The sequence below is a fragment of the Oreochromis niloticus genome, linkage group LG7 (genome assembly GCF_001858045.2).
Source record: "Oreochromis niloticus isolate F11D_XX linkage group LG7, O_niloticus_UMD_NMBU, whole genome shotgun sequence".
NCBI lineage: Eukaryota > Metazoa > Chordata > Actinopteri > Cichliformes > Cichlidae > Oreochromis > Oreochromis niloticus.
Genome location: NC_031972.2, coordinates 50,689,417 through 50,703,789, shown reverse-complemented (window position 1 = coordinate 50,703,789; position 14,373 = coordinate 50,689,417). Strand labels below are relative to the sequence as shown.

Below are 14,373 nucleotides of genomic sequence, written 5' to 3'. Positions count from 1 at the left end.
GACCACACAGCCCATTGTTCATTTAGTGGGTGCTGAGGCCAGTCATTATGGAAATGTACTGTTTATAAGGTTTGGGAAACCTGCAGTCAGGCGAGACTGAAGAAGTCACTTCGATGATTGACGAAATGTTTCTCACACTGAAAACGCTACATCAAGATGAACAGAATCAACTTTTGGGGGTCAGTAGTAGTGAAATAAATATTAAATATATTAAAAATATTTAAAAAAAATACTCACCACATTTTTCAACACATATTCCAGACTCCTGGTTAAAAAGTTTCATTCCATCAGGACAAAAGCAGCCCTCTGTAGTGTAGTTCATAGTTGGTTCACTGGGACTATAAAAAAAGTTACATTGAAACAACAGTTAAATTAAATTCAGGTAAGTTAATACACAGTTTCCCTTTCACTTATTGCCACTATAAACATATTTATTGCCACATTTTGTTATGGTCATAGCACCTGCTTTTGCATAGTTTTGCGCAAACTTACTTGTCTTCACAGGTTGGCTGTTCTACAGGACCACAAGGCTTGTAAACTTTGCCTGATGGACATTCGCCAGCTGATGATGAAGAAAAGAACTTGCTGACAAATTGTCACTTGGATTCCAAACAATCCAAAACATTTACAAAATGATGAAGGGTTGCTTACCACACAGTTTGGTGTGGTTCCTCCAGTAAATGCAAACTCCAGCCTGAGCACAGGCTGCACCATAAGTCTGTAAACTTGTGCATTCCACTGTTGGGTTGGAAACATGACAGCTATCAAATACACAACCTCTGTAGAAATTTTCTGGAGAGACAAACGGATGGCACTCTGCAAAGACACTGTTTTAAAAAAGAAACAAAAAAATACATATTCAGTTTTAAATGGTGAACTGTTAATGGTACAGGAATACAGTGTTGGGATAGATCAGATAATGTTTACCTGCTTTTAAGCAGGTCACACATGGAGTCTGGTTTGCATGGAGCTAAGGTAGGTGGTGATTCAGGTGCACTGGTAGGTAGCGCTGGTGGTGTTGAGCAGTTGGGTTTGTAAGGGTCTTCAACAGGCCAATAGTCAGCCATCACTGCACAGCTTTCCACCAGCTTACCTCCAGGTAACATGCAATCATCAGCCTGGTTATTGTTGCATGTTCCTGACAGTAGTAATAAAAAAAAAAATTATTGCAGTGTAACCTCAAACTAACGGTTGAAAAATATGACCACTTTAGTAAACGTTCTTACCACAATGGCCCTGTGTGTTTTTGCCAAAGTACTGAAATGGAAGGGTTATGCTGAAGCCAGTTATTCCAAATGTAATAACTACTTTTAGTCGAGGAATCTCTAAAATCAGGTTAAGGCCTGAATTCACAATCTTAACACCTTGTTGAGAATAAGGTAGGTTTAAACTTTTTCCATTTTTCAGTGCCTGCAAAAGAATAATTGCACCATATGTAAAAAAAAAAAATATATATATATATACTATAAAAATAAACAATCTTGGTTATTTTGCAGAAAAATACAATAAAATATTGGCAGTCATATATTCAACTTCACCTCCAGTTGTGCAGTTCCAATAAGATTATGATTAATGAGTGTAATGACTTGTGATACATATGCCACTGTTATTGATCGTGGACAAGAAACATCTTCAGTTGGATCACAAAAGACATTGTCAATATAAATCTCCAAGTTATGTATTGGTAAAATCTCTTTCATCAAAACATAAGTGCAGTTTCCTTGATAACTGTAGAAAAGTCCATCAAACGTGATGTAATGCGGATCTCCCCACCCTTCACATACACCTAAAAGAGAGAAAAAATATTTAAGGTAGGAAAAAATAACATGAATGGAATAAATATTTTTAACTACAGAATAACTTACAGTCACAAGTATAATATTGACAGCAGTAGTACTCATCATACACAAGGACTGGTTCCTTTCCATTGGTGCAAGTTATGTTTTGAAGAGGGGGACATTCATATGGAATAATTTCTATTGTGTTATTTTCTATGCATCTGGCCATGGTGCAGTTGCAAAAATAGAAGGTCTCATTTTGCTTCAAGAAAATAGCACAAAAAGCAAGAATGAAGTTAGTTACTAAATAAGTCAAAACAGATATGTCTCTTTAAATAGAAAGCTATTGAAAACATTTTTTATGTGATAAATAAAGGGTCTTACTGAAACACCCCAGTCAGGGCAGTCCACTTTCTTTGTTGTAGTCACGGTTGGGGTTGTAGTTGGCACTGTAGTTGTAGTTGGAGATGTGGTGGTAGTTGGCTCTGTAGTTGTAGTTGGGGATGTGGTGGTAGTTGTTGTTGGATATGTGGTGGTAGTTGGAGTTGTAGTGGTAGTTGTAGTTGGAGATGTGGTGGTAGTTGGCTCTGTAGTAGTAGTTGGAGATGTGGAGGTAGTTGTAGTTGGAGATTTGGTGGTAGTTGCAGCCGTGGTAGTAGTTGGGGATGTGGTGGTAGTTGGCTCTGTAGTAGAAGTTGGAGATGTGGTGGTAGTTGTGGTTGGATATGTGGTGGTAGTTGGCTCTGTTGTAGTAGTTGGAGATGTGGTGGTAGTTGTAGTTGTGGTGGTAGTTGTAGTTGAAGATGTGGTGGAAGTTGGCAAAGTAGTTGTAGTTGGGGATGTGGTGGTAGCTGTAGTTGTAGTGGTAGTTGGAGATGTGGTGGTAGTTGGCTCTGTAGTAGTAGTAGTTGGAGATGTGGTGGTAGTTGGCTCTGTAATAGCAGTTGGAGATGTGGTGGTAGTTATAGTTGGAGATGTGGTGGTAGTTGGCTCTGTAGTAGTAGTTGGAGATGTGGTGGTAGTTGTAGTTAGAGATGTGGTGGTAGAAGTAGTTGGAGTCGTAGTGGTAGTTGTAGTTGGGGCTATGGTGGTAGTTTGAGTCGTGGTAGTAGTTGGGGATGTGGTGGTAGTTGGAGTCGTGATAGTAGTTGGAGATGTGGTGGTAGTTGACTCTGTAGTAGTAGTTGGAGATGTGGTGGTAGTTGTAGTTGGGGCTATGGTGGTAGTTTGAGTCGTGGTAGTAGTTGGGGCTATGGTGGTAGTTTGAGTCGTAGCAGTAGTTGGGGATGTGGTGGTAGTTGGCTCTGTAATAGCAGTTGGAGATGTGGTGGTAATTGGAGTTGGGGATGTTATGGTAGTTGGAATCGTGGCAGTAGGTGGGGATGTGGTGGTAGTTGACTCTGTAGTAGTAGTTGGAGATGTGGTGGTAGAAGTAGTTGGAGTCGAAGTGGTAGTTGTAGATGGGGCTATGGTGGTAGTTTGAGTCGTGGTAGTAGTTGGGGCTATGGTGGCAGTTTGAGTCGTAGCAGTAGTTGGGGATGTGGTGGTAGTTGGCTCTGTAATAGCAGTTGGAGATGTGGTGGTAGTTGGAGTTGGGGATGTTATGGTAGTTGGAGTTGTGGCAGTAGGTGGGGATGTGGTGGTAGTTGACTCTATAGTAGTAGTTGGAGATGTGGTGGTAGTTGTAGTTAGAGATGTGGTGGTAGAAGTAGTTGGAGTCGTAGTGGTAGTTGTAGATGGGGATATGGTGGTAGTTTGAGTCGTGGTAATAGTTGGATATGTGGTGGTAGTTGGCTCTGTAGTAGCAGTTGGAGATGTGGTGGTAGTTGTAGATGTAGATGTGGTGGTAGTTGTAGATAGAGTTGTCGTGGTAGTTGGAGATGTGGTGGTAGTTGGAGTTGTAGTGGTAGTTAGAGTTGAGGATGTGGTGGTAGTTGGAGTCGTGGCAGTAGGTGGGGATGTGGTGGTAGTTGACTCTGTAGTAGTAGTTGGAGATGTGGTGGTAGTTGTAGTTAGAGATGTGGTGGTAGAAGTAGTTGGAGTCGTAGTGGTAGTTGTAGATGGGGCTATGGTGGTAGTTTGAGTCGTGGTAGTAGTTGGGGCTATGGTGGTAGTTTGAGTCGTAGCAGTAGTTGGGGATGTGGTGGTAGTTGGCTCTGTAATAGCAGTTGGAGATGTGGTGGTAGTTGGAGTTGGGGATGTTATGGTAGTTGGAGTCGTGGCAGTAGGTGGGGATGTGGTGGTAGTTGACTCTGTAGTAGTAGTTGGAGATGTGGTGGTAGTTGTAGTTAGAGATGTGGTGGTAGAAGTAGTTGGAGTCGTAGTGGTAGTTGTAGATGGGGATATGGTGGTAGTTTGAGTCGTGGTAATAGTTGGATATGTGGTGGTAGCTGGCTCTGTAGTAGCAGTTGGAGATGTGGTGGTAGTTGTAGATGTAGATGTGGTGGTAGTTGTAGATAGAGTTGTCGTGGTAGTTGGAGATGTGGTGGTAGTTGGAGTTGTAGTGGTAGTTAGAGTTGAGGATGTGGTGGTAGTTGGAGTCGTGGCAGTAGGTGGGGATGTGGTGGTAGTTGACTCTGTAGTAGTAGTTGGAGATGTGGTGGTAGAAGTAGTTGGAGTCGAAGTGGTAGTTGTAGATGGGGCTATGGTGGTAGTTTGAGTCGTGGTAGTAGTTGGGGCTATGGTGGTAGTTTGAGTCGTAGCAGTAGTTGGGGATGTGGTGGTAGTTGGCTCTGTAATAGCAGTTGGAGATGTGGAGGTTGTTGGAGTTGGAGATGTGGTGGTAGTTGGAGTCGTAGCAGTAGTTGTAGATGTGGTGGTAGTTGGCTCTGTAGTAGTAGTTGGAGATGTGGTGGTAGTTGTAGTTGTAGATGTGGTGGTAGAAGTAGTTGGTGTCATAGTGGTAGTTGTAGGTGGGGATATGGTGGTAGTTTGAGTCGTGATAGTAGTTGGAGATGTGGTGGTAGTTGGCTCTGTAGTAGTAGTTGGAGATGTGGTGGTAGTTATGGTTGGAGATGTGATGGTAGTTGGCTCTGTAGTAGTAGTAGTTGGAGATGTGGAGGTAGTTGTAGTTGGATATGTGGTGGTAGAAGTAGTTGGAGTCGTAGTGGTAGTTGTAGGTGGGGATATGGTGGTAGTTTGAGTCGTGGTAGTAGTCGGGGATGTGGTGGTAGTTTGAGTCGTGATAGTAGTTTGAGATGTGGTGGTAGTTGGCTCTATAGTAGTAGTAGTTGGAGATGTGGAGGTAGTTGTAGTTGGATATGTGGTGGTAGTTGGAGTCGTAGTGGTAGTAGTACTTGTGGATGTGGTGGTAGTTGGCTCTATAGTAGTAGTTGGAGATGTGGAGGTAGTTGTAGTTGGATATGTGGTGGTAGTTGGAGTCGTAGTGGTAGTAGTACTTGTGGATGTGGTGGTAGTTGGTTCTGTAGTAGTAGTTGGAGATGTGGTGGTAGTTGTGTTTGGATATGTGGTGGTAGTTGGAGATATGGTGGTAGTTGTGGTTGGATATGTGGTGGCATTTGTAGATGTGGTGGTAGAAGTATTTGGAGTCTCAGTGGTAGTTGTAGATGTGGTGGTAGTTGGCTCTGTAGTTGTGGTTGTGGTGGTAGTTATAGTTGGATATGTGGTGGTAGTTGGAGTCGTAGTCGTAGTTGTGGATGTGGTGGTAGTTGGAGCTGTTGAATTAGTTGGGGATGTGGTGGTAGTTGTGGTTGGATATGAGGTTGCAGTTGGAGATGTGGTGGTAGTTGTAGTTGGAGATATGGTGGTAGAAGTAGTTGGAGTCGTAGTGGTAGTTGTAGTTAGGGATGTGGTGGTAGTTGGCTCTGTAGTAGTAGTTGGAGATGTGGTGGTAGTTGTAGTTGGGGCTATGGTGGTAGTTTGAGTCGTGGTAGTAGTTGGGGCTATGGTGGTAGTTTGAGTCGTAGCAGTAGTTGGGGATGTGGTGGTAGTTGGCTCTGTAATAGCAGTTGGAGATGTGGTGGTAATTGGAGTTGGGGATGTTATGGTAGTTGGAATCGTGGCAGTAGGTGGGGATGTGGTGGTAGTTGACTCTGTAGTAGTAGTTGGAGATGTGGTGGTAGAAGTAGTTGGAGTCGAAGTGGTAGTTGTAGATGGGGCTATGGTGGTAGTTTGAGTCGTGGTAGTAGTTGGGGCTATGGTGGCAGTTTGAGTCGTAGCAGTAGTTGGGGATGTGGTGGTAGTTGGCTCTGTAATAGCAGTTGGAGATGTGGTGGTAGTTGGAGTTGGGGATGTTATGGTAGTTGGAGTTGTGGCAGTAGGTGGGGATGTGGTGGTAGTTGACTCTATAGTAGTAGTTGGAGATGTGGTGGTAGTTGTAGTTAGAGATGTGGTGGTAGAAGTAGTTGGAGTCGTAGTGGTAGTTGTAGATGGGGATATGGTGGTAGTTTGAGTCGTGGTAATAGTTGGATATGTGGTGGTAGTTGGCTCTGTAGTAGCAGTTGGAGATGTGGTGGTAGTTGTAGATGTAGATGTGGTGGTAGTTGTAGATAGAGTTGTCGTGGTAGTTGGAGATGTGGTGGTAGTTGGAGTTGTAGTGGTAGTTAGAGTTGAGGATGTGGTGGTAGTTGGAGTCGTGGCAGTAGGTGGGGATGTGGTGGTAGTTGACTCTGTAGTAGTAGTTGGAGATGTGGTGGTAGTTGTAGTTAGAGATGTGGTGGTAGAAGTAGTTGGAGTCGTAGTGGTAGTTGTAGATGGGGCTATGGTGGTAGTTTGAGTCGTGGTAGTAGTTGGGGCTATGGTGGTAGTTTGAGTCGTAGCAGTAGTTGGGGATGTGGTGGTAGTTGGCTCTGTAATAGCAGTTGGAGATGTGGTGGTAGTTGGAGTTGGGGATGTTATGGTAGTTGGAGTCGTGGCAGTAGGTGGGGATGTGGTGGTAGTTGACTCTGTAGTAGTAGTTGGAGATGTGGTGGTAGTTGTAGTTAGAGATGTGGTGGTAGAAGTAGTTGGAGTCGTAGTGGTAGTTGTAGATGGGGATATGGTGGTAGTTTGAGTCGTGGTAATAGTTGGATATGTGGTGGTAGCTGGCTCTGTAGTAGCAGTTGGAGATGTGGTGGTAGTTGTAGATGTAGATGTGGTGGTAGTTGTAGATAGAGTTGTCGTGGTAGTTGGAGATGTGGTGGTAGTTGGAGTTGTAGTGGTAGTTAGAGTTGAGGATGTGGTGGTAGTTGGAGTCGTGGCAGTAGTTGGGGATGTGGTGGTAGTTGACTCTGTAGTAGTAGTTGTAGATGTGGTGGTAGAAGTAGTTGGAGTCGTAGTGGTAGTTGTAGATGGGGCTATGGTGGTAGTTTGAGTCGTGGTAGTAGTTGGGGCTATGGTGGTAGTTTGAGTCGTAGCAGTAGTTGGGGATGTGGTGGTAGTGTGGTAGTTGGCTCTGTAATAGCAGTTGGAGATGTGGAGGTTGTTGGAGTTGGAGATGTGGTGGTAGTTGGAGTCGTAGCAGTAGTTGTAGATGTGGTGGTAGTTGGCTCTGTAGTAGTAGTTGGAGATGTGGTGGTAGTTGTAGTTGTAGATGTGGTGGTAGAAGTAGTTGGTGTCATAGTGGTAGTTGTAGGTGGGGATATGGTGGTAGTTTGAGTCGTGATAGTAGTTGGAGATGTGGTGGTAGTTGGCTCTGTAGTAGTAGTTGGAGATGTGGTGGTAGTTATGGTTGGAGATGTGATGGTAGTTGGCTCTGTAGTAGTAGTAGTTGGAGATGTGGAGGTAGTTGTAGTTGGATATGTGGTGGTAGAAGTAGTTGGAGTCGTAGTGGTAGTTGTAGGTGGGGATATGGTGGTAGTTTGAGTCGTGGTAGTAGTCGGGGATGTGGTGGTAGTTTGAGTCGTGATAGTAGTTTGAGATGTGGTGGTAGTTGGCTCTATAGTAGTAGTAGTTGGAGATGTGGAGGTAGTTGTAGTTGGATATGTGGTGGTAGTTGGAGTCGTAGTGGTAGTAGTACTTGTGGATGTGGTGGTAGTTGGCTCTATAGTAGTAGTTGGAGATGTGGAGGTAGTTGTAGTTGGATATGTGGTGGTAGTTGGAGTCGTAGTGGTAGTAGTACTTGTGGATGTGGTGGTAGTTGGTTCTGTAGTAGTAGTTGGAGATGTGGTGGTAGTTGTGTTTGGATATGTGGTGGTAGTTGGAGATATGGTGGTAGTTGTGGTTGGATATGTGGTGGCATTTGTAGATGTGGTGGTAGAAGTATTTGGAGTCTCAGTGGTAGTTGTAGATGTGGTGGTAGTTGGCTCTGTAGTTGTGGTTGTGGTGGTAGTTATAGTTGGATATGTGGTGGTAGTTGGAGTCGTAGTCGTAGTTGTGGATGTGGTGGTAGTTGGAGCTGTTGAATTAGTTGGGGATGTGGTGGTAGTTGTGGTTGGATATGAGGTTGCAGTTGGAGATGTGGTGGTAGTTGTAGTTGGAGATATGGTGGTAGAAGTAGTTGGAGTCGTAGTGGTAGTTGTAGTTAGGGATGTGGTGGTAGTTGGCTCTGTAGTAGTAGTTGGAGATGTGGTGATAGTTGTGGTTCGATATGTGGTAGTAGTTGGATATGTGGTGGTAGTTGGAGTGGTAGTGGTAGTTGGAGACGTTGTGGTAATTGTCGTTGGGGATTTGGTGGTAGTTGTAGATGGAGTCGATGTGGTAGTTGTAGTTGTAGATCTGGTGGTAGTTTGAGTTGGAGTCATGGTGGTAGTGGTAGTTGGAGTCGTGGTGGTGATTGGAGATGTAGTGGTAGGTTTAGTAGGAGATGTGGTTGTGGTTGAACATATCACATCACAACATTTTAATTTGATCTTGTAGTCAAAACACTTTTTTGGTGGTCTGATCTGGTCCTCTACTTTACATATTAAACCAATGTCGTTTTGACAAGTAACAACTTGGCCAGTTTCAGCCACAAAGTCATTAAATGTTTTGTCAGGGTAATTTACTGCTCTACAGTCAATATCTTCAATATAGTTACATATTTGAAGACCAGCATCTGTGATGTTTTTGTATGTTTCCCAGTCACTTTTGTCTGCAGGATCATCCACATCATACCAGTCTGACCACTCACATTTGAATTCTGGAATGCAAGTAGTCAACGACATTGGAGTTGTATTTGTGGTAGTTGGAATCGTGGTGGTACTTGTAGTTGGAGTCACGGTAGTAGTTGTAGTTGGAGATGTGGCGCTAGTGGTAGTTGGAGTTGTGGCAGTATTTGGGGATGTGGTGGTAGGTGGCTCTGTAGTTGTAGTTGGAGATGTGGTGGTAGCTGTAGTTGGATATGTGGTGGTAGTTGGAGTCGTAGTGGTAGTAGTACTTGTGGATGTGGTGGTAGTTGGAGCTGTGGTAGTAGTTGGGGATGTGGTGGTAGTTGGAAATATGGTGGTAGTTGTGGTTGGATATGTGGTGGTAGTTGGCTCTGTAGTAGTAGTTGGAGATGTGGTGGTAGTTGTAGATGTGGTAGTAGTTGTAGATGTGGTAGTAGAAGTAGTTGGAGTTGCAGTGGTAGTCGTAGTTGGAGATGTGGTGGTAGTTAGAGCTGTGATAGTAGTTGGAGTCGTGGTGGTAGTTGTGGTTGGATATGTGGTGGTAGTTGTAGTTGGCGATGTGGTGGTAGTTGTGGTTGGATATGTGGTGGTAGTTGGAGTCGTAGTGGTAGTTGTGGTTGGGGATGTGGTGGTAGTTGTGGTTGGATATGTGGTGGTAGTCGGTGATGTGGTGGTAGTTATGGTTGGAGATGTGGTGGTAGTTGGCTCTGTAGTAGTAGCTGTAGATGTGGTGGTAGTTGTAGATCTGGTGGTAGAAGTAGTTGGAGTCGCAGTGGTAGTTGTAGTTGGAGATGTGGTGGTAGTTGGCTCTGTAGTTGTGGTTGGGGATGTGGTGGTAGTTGTAGTTGGATATGTGGTGGTAGTTGGAGTCGTAGTGGTAGTAGTACTTGTGGATGTGGTGGTAGTTGGAGCTGTGGTAGTAGTTGGGGATGTGGTGGTAGTTGTGGTTGGATATGTGGTAGTAGTTGGAGATATGGTGGTAACTGTGGTTGGATATGTGGTGGTAGTTGGATATGTGGTGGTAGTTCGCTCTGTAGTAGTAGTTGTAGATGTGGTGGTAGTTGTAGATGTGGTAGTAGAAGTAGTTGGAGTTGCAGTGGTAGTCATAGTTGGAGATGTGGTGGTAGTTGGCTCTGTAGTAGTAGTTGGAGATGTGGTGGTAGTTATGGTTGGAGATGTGGTGGTAGTTTGAGTCATGGTAGTAGTTGGGGACGTGGTGGTAGGTGGCTCTGTAGTAGTAGTTGGAGATGTGGTGGTAGTTGTAGTTGGAGATGTGGTGGTAGTTGGCTCTGTAGTTGTGGTTGGGGATGTGGTGGTAGTTGTAGTTGGATATGTGGTGGTAGTTGGAGTCGTAGTGGTAGTAGAACTTGTGGATGTGGTGGTAGTTGGAGCTGTGGTAGTAGTTGGGGATGTGGTGGTAGTTGGAGATATGGTGGTAGTTGTAGATGTGGTAGTAGAAGTAGTTGGAGTTGCAGTGGTAGTCGTAGTTGGAGATGTGGTGGTAGTTGGCTCTGTAGTAGTAGTTGTAGATGTGGTGGTAGTTGGAGTTGGATATGTGGTGGTAGTTGGAGTCGTAGTGGTAGTAGTTCTTGTGGATGTGGTGGTAGTTGGAGCTGTGGTAGTAGTTGGGGATGTGGTGGTAGTTGTAGTTGGATATGTGGTGGTAGTTGGCTCTGTAGTAGTAGTTGGAGATGTGGTAGTAGTTGGGGATGTGGTAGTAGCTGGGGATGTGGTGGTAGTTGTGGTTGGATATGTGGTAGTAGTTGGATATGTGGTGGTAGTTGGCTCTGTAGTAGTAGTTGGAGATGTGGTAGTAGTTGGGGATGTGGTGGTAGTTGTGGTTGGATATGTGGTAGTAGTTGGAGATATGGTGGTAGTTATGGTTGGAGATGTGGTAGTAGTTGTAGTTGTAGATGTGGTGGTAGAAGTAGTTGGAGTCGTAGTGGTAGTTGTAGGTGGGGATATGGTGGTAGTTTGAGGCGTGGTAGTAGTCGGGGATGTGGTGGTAGTTGGAGTCGTGATAGTAGTTTGAGATGTGGTGGTAGTTGGCTCTGTAGTAGTAGTAGTTGGAGATGTGGTGGTAGTTACGGTTGGAGATGTGGTGGTAGTTGACTCTGTAGTAGTAGTTGGAGATATGGAGGTAGTTGTAGTTGGATATGTGGTGGTAGTTGGAGTCGTAGTGGTAGTAGTACTTGTGGATGTGGTGGTAATTGGCTCTGTAGTAGTAGTTGGAGATGTGGTGGTAGATGTGTTTGGATATGTGGTGGTAGTTGGAGATATGGTGGTAGTTGTGGTTAGATATGTGGTGGTAGTTGGAGATGTGGTGGTAGTTGGCTCTGTAGTAGCAGTTGGAGATGTGGTGGTAGTTGTGTTTGGATATGTGGTGGTAGTTGGAGATATGGTGGTAGTTGTGGTTGGATATGTGGTGGTAGTTGTGGATGTGGTGGTAGTTGGAGCTGTTGTATTAGTTGGGGATGTGGTGGTAGTTGTGGTTGGATATGTGGTGGTAGTTGGAGTCATAGTGGTAGTTGTGGTTGGGGATGTGGTGGTAGTTGTGGTTGGATATGTGGTGGTAGTCGGTGATGTGGTGGTAGTTATGGTTGGAGATGTGGTGGTAGTTGGCTCTGTAGTAGTAGTTGTAGATGTGGTGGTAGTTGTAGATCTAGTGGCAAAGGTAGTTGGAGTCGCAGTGGTAGTTGTAATTGGAGATGTGGTGGTAGTTGGCTCTGTAGCTGTGGTTGGGGATGTGGTGGTAGTTATAGTTGGATATGTGGTGGTAGTTGGAGATATGGTGGTAGTTGTGGTTGGATATGTGGTGGTAGTTGGAGATGTGGTGGTAGTTGGCTCTGTAGTAGTAGTTGGAGATGTGGTGGCAGTTGTAGATGTGGTGGTAGAAGTATTTGGAGTCTCAGTGGTAGTTGGAGATGTGGTGGTAGTTGGCTCTGTAGTTGTGGTTGTGGATGTGGTGGTAGTTATAGTTGGATATGTGGTGGTAGTCGTAGTCGTAGTAGTAGTTGTGGATGTGGTGGTAGTTGGAGCTGTTGTATTAGTTGGGGATGTGGTGGTAGTTATAGTTGGATATGTGGTGGTAGTCGTAGTCGTAGTTGTAGTTGTAGTTGTAGTTGGAGCTGTTGTATTAGTTGGGGATATGGTGGCAGTTGTGGTTGGATATGTGGTGGTAGTTGGAGTCGTAGTGGTAGTTGTGGTTGGGGATGTGGTAGTAGTTGTAGTTGTAGATGTGGTGGTAGAAGTAGTTGGAGTCGTAGTGGTAGTTGTAGGTGGGGATATGGTGGTAGTTTGAGTCGTGGTAGTAGTCGGGGATGTGGTGGTAGTTGGAGTCGTGATAGTAGTTGTGGTTGGATATGTGGTGGTAGTTGGAGTCGTAGTGGTAGTTGTGGTTGGGGATGTGGTGGTAGTTGTGTTTGGATATGTGGTGGTAGTTGGTGATGTGGTGGTAGTTATGGTTGGAGATGTGGTGGTAGTTGGCTCTGTAGTAGTAGTTGTAGATGTGGTGGTAGTTGTAGATGTAGTGGTAGAAGTAGTTGGAGTCGCAGTGGTAGTTGTAGTTGGAGATGTGGTGGTAGTTGGCTCTGTAGTTGTGGTTGGGGATGTGGTCGTCGTCGTATTCGTAGTAGTAGTTGTGGATGTGGTGGTAGTTGGAGCTGTTGTATTAGTTGGGGATGTGGTGGTAGTTGTGGTTGGATATGTGGTGGTAGTTGGAGTCGTAGTGGTAGTTGTGGTTGGGGATGTGGTGGTAGTTGTGGTTGGATATGTGGTGGTAGTTGGTGATGTGGTGGTAGTTGTGGTTGGAGATGTGGTGGTAGTTGGCTCTGTAGTAGTAGTTGTAGATGTGGTGGTAGTTGTAGATATAGTGGTAGAAGTAGTTGGAGTCGCAGTGGTAGTTGTAGTTGGAGATGTGGTGGTAGTTGGCTCTGTAGTTGTGGTTGGGGATGTGGTGGCAGTTGTAGTTGGATATGTGGTGGTAGTTGGAGTCGTAGTGGTAGTAGTACTTGTGGATGTGGTGGTAGTTAGAGCTGTGGTAGCAGTTGGAGATGTGGTGGTAGTTGGAGTCGTGGTGGTAGTTGTGGTTGGATATGTGGTGGTAGTTGGAGTCATAGTGGTAGTTGTGGTTGGGGATGTGGTGGTAGTTGTGGTTGGATATGTGGTGGTAGTTGGAGTCGTGGTGGTAGTTGTGGTTGGGGATGTGGTGGTAGTTGGTCATGTGGAGGTGGTTGTAGTTGGGGATGTGGTGGTAGTTGGAGTCATAGCAGTAGTTGTAGATGTGGTGGTAGTTGGCTCTGTAGTAGTAGTAGTTGGAGATGTTGAGGTAGTTGTAGTTGGATATGTGGTGGCAGAAGTAGTTGGAGTCGTAGTGGTAGTTGTAGGTGGGGATATGGTGGTAGTTTGAGTCGTGGTAGTAGTTGGGGACGTGGTGGTAGTTGGCTCTGTAGTAGTAGTTGGAGATGTGGTGGTAGTTATGGTTGGAGATGTGGTGGTAGTTGTAGATGGAGTCGTAGCAGTAGTTGAAGATGTGGTGGTAGTTGGCAATGGAGTTGTAGTTGGTGATGTGGTGGTAGTGGTAGTTGGAGTCGTGGTGGTAGTTTGAGTTGTAGCCGTGTTGGTAGTTGTGGTTGGATATGTGGTGGTAGTTGGAGTTGTAGTGGTAGTTGTAGGTAGGGTTATGGTGGTAGTTTGAGTCGTGGTAGTAGTTGGAGATGTGGTGGTAGTTGGCTCTGGACATACATTCACACACGTTTGGTTTTCCTCATCAAATATGGGCTCATCTTTTGGGCATACAGGGTAACAGCCTGTAAAAAAATCACATAATAAAACCTTATTCAACATTTCTGAATGGCACATTTATCTGATGTAATGTCATACAAACTGACACGACTTAACCTCCTACCTTCCAGGGTGGGTATCGGATTGAAACATACGCCTTCTGGATTCAAGCAGGTCTTGTAGCATGGACGGTGGCAAGGGTTATAGTGCCATATGCATTCCGTTGGGCCGTTGTAGTAATCACAATAGACAGCTAGGAAAAGCGGATACAAATTATGTTATTTATTTAGACAATTAAAATGTTAATTGAAATATATGCAATTTCTATGTGTAATGTGAATGTAAACTCCACTTTATACCATCTCACATTACAATTGTATAAGCTGATTGAAAGAAATACTTAGTTTAAGTATATTATGGACATTCTTTCAGACTTTTCATGATGGAGCACATTAAGTGATAAAAAAGATGAGATTGAGATTAATTATAACTGACCCTCAGTATATTATAGATTGAGTTTATCTTGAACTAATGGTGTTCCATATGCAAATCTAACACATTGATTAAAATATTGTCTGCAATATATTGGATCTGAGTTTACATCTACAGTGTCTTTACTTATTCTGAATGCAAATATGTGCGATGCATTTTACTTTTTCCACATATTATTTAGTTGCAATTATCATTAATCAGAAAATGATAATACCTACACCCAATATTCTACTATGAAAACATGTTTTTAGAAAGAAATGTTGCTTTTAACAATCAAAAACTAAAATATCATGATT

General features: G+C 44.2%; 1 pseudogene; it reads right to left on the bottom strand.

Annotated features, from left to right (window-relative positions):
• LOC102078272 (mucin-2-like) overlaps positions 1-14,373 on the bottom strand; it is a 65,285-nt pseudogene that overhangs the window by 39,166 nt on the left and 11,746 nt on the right.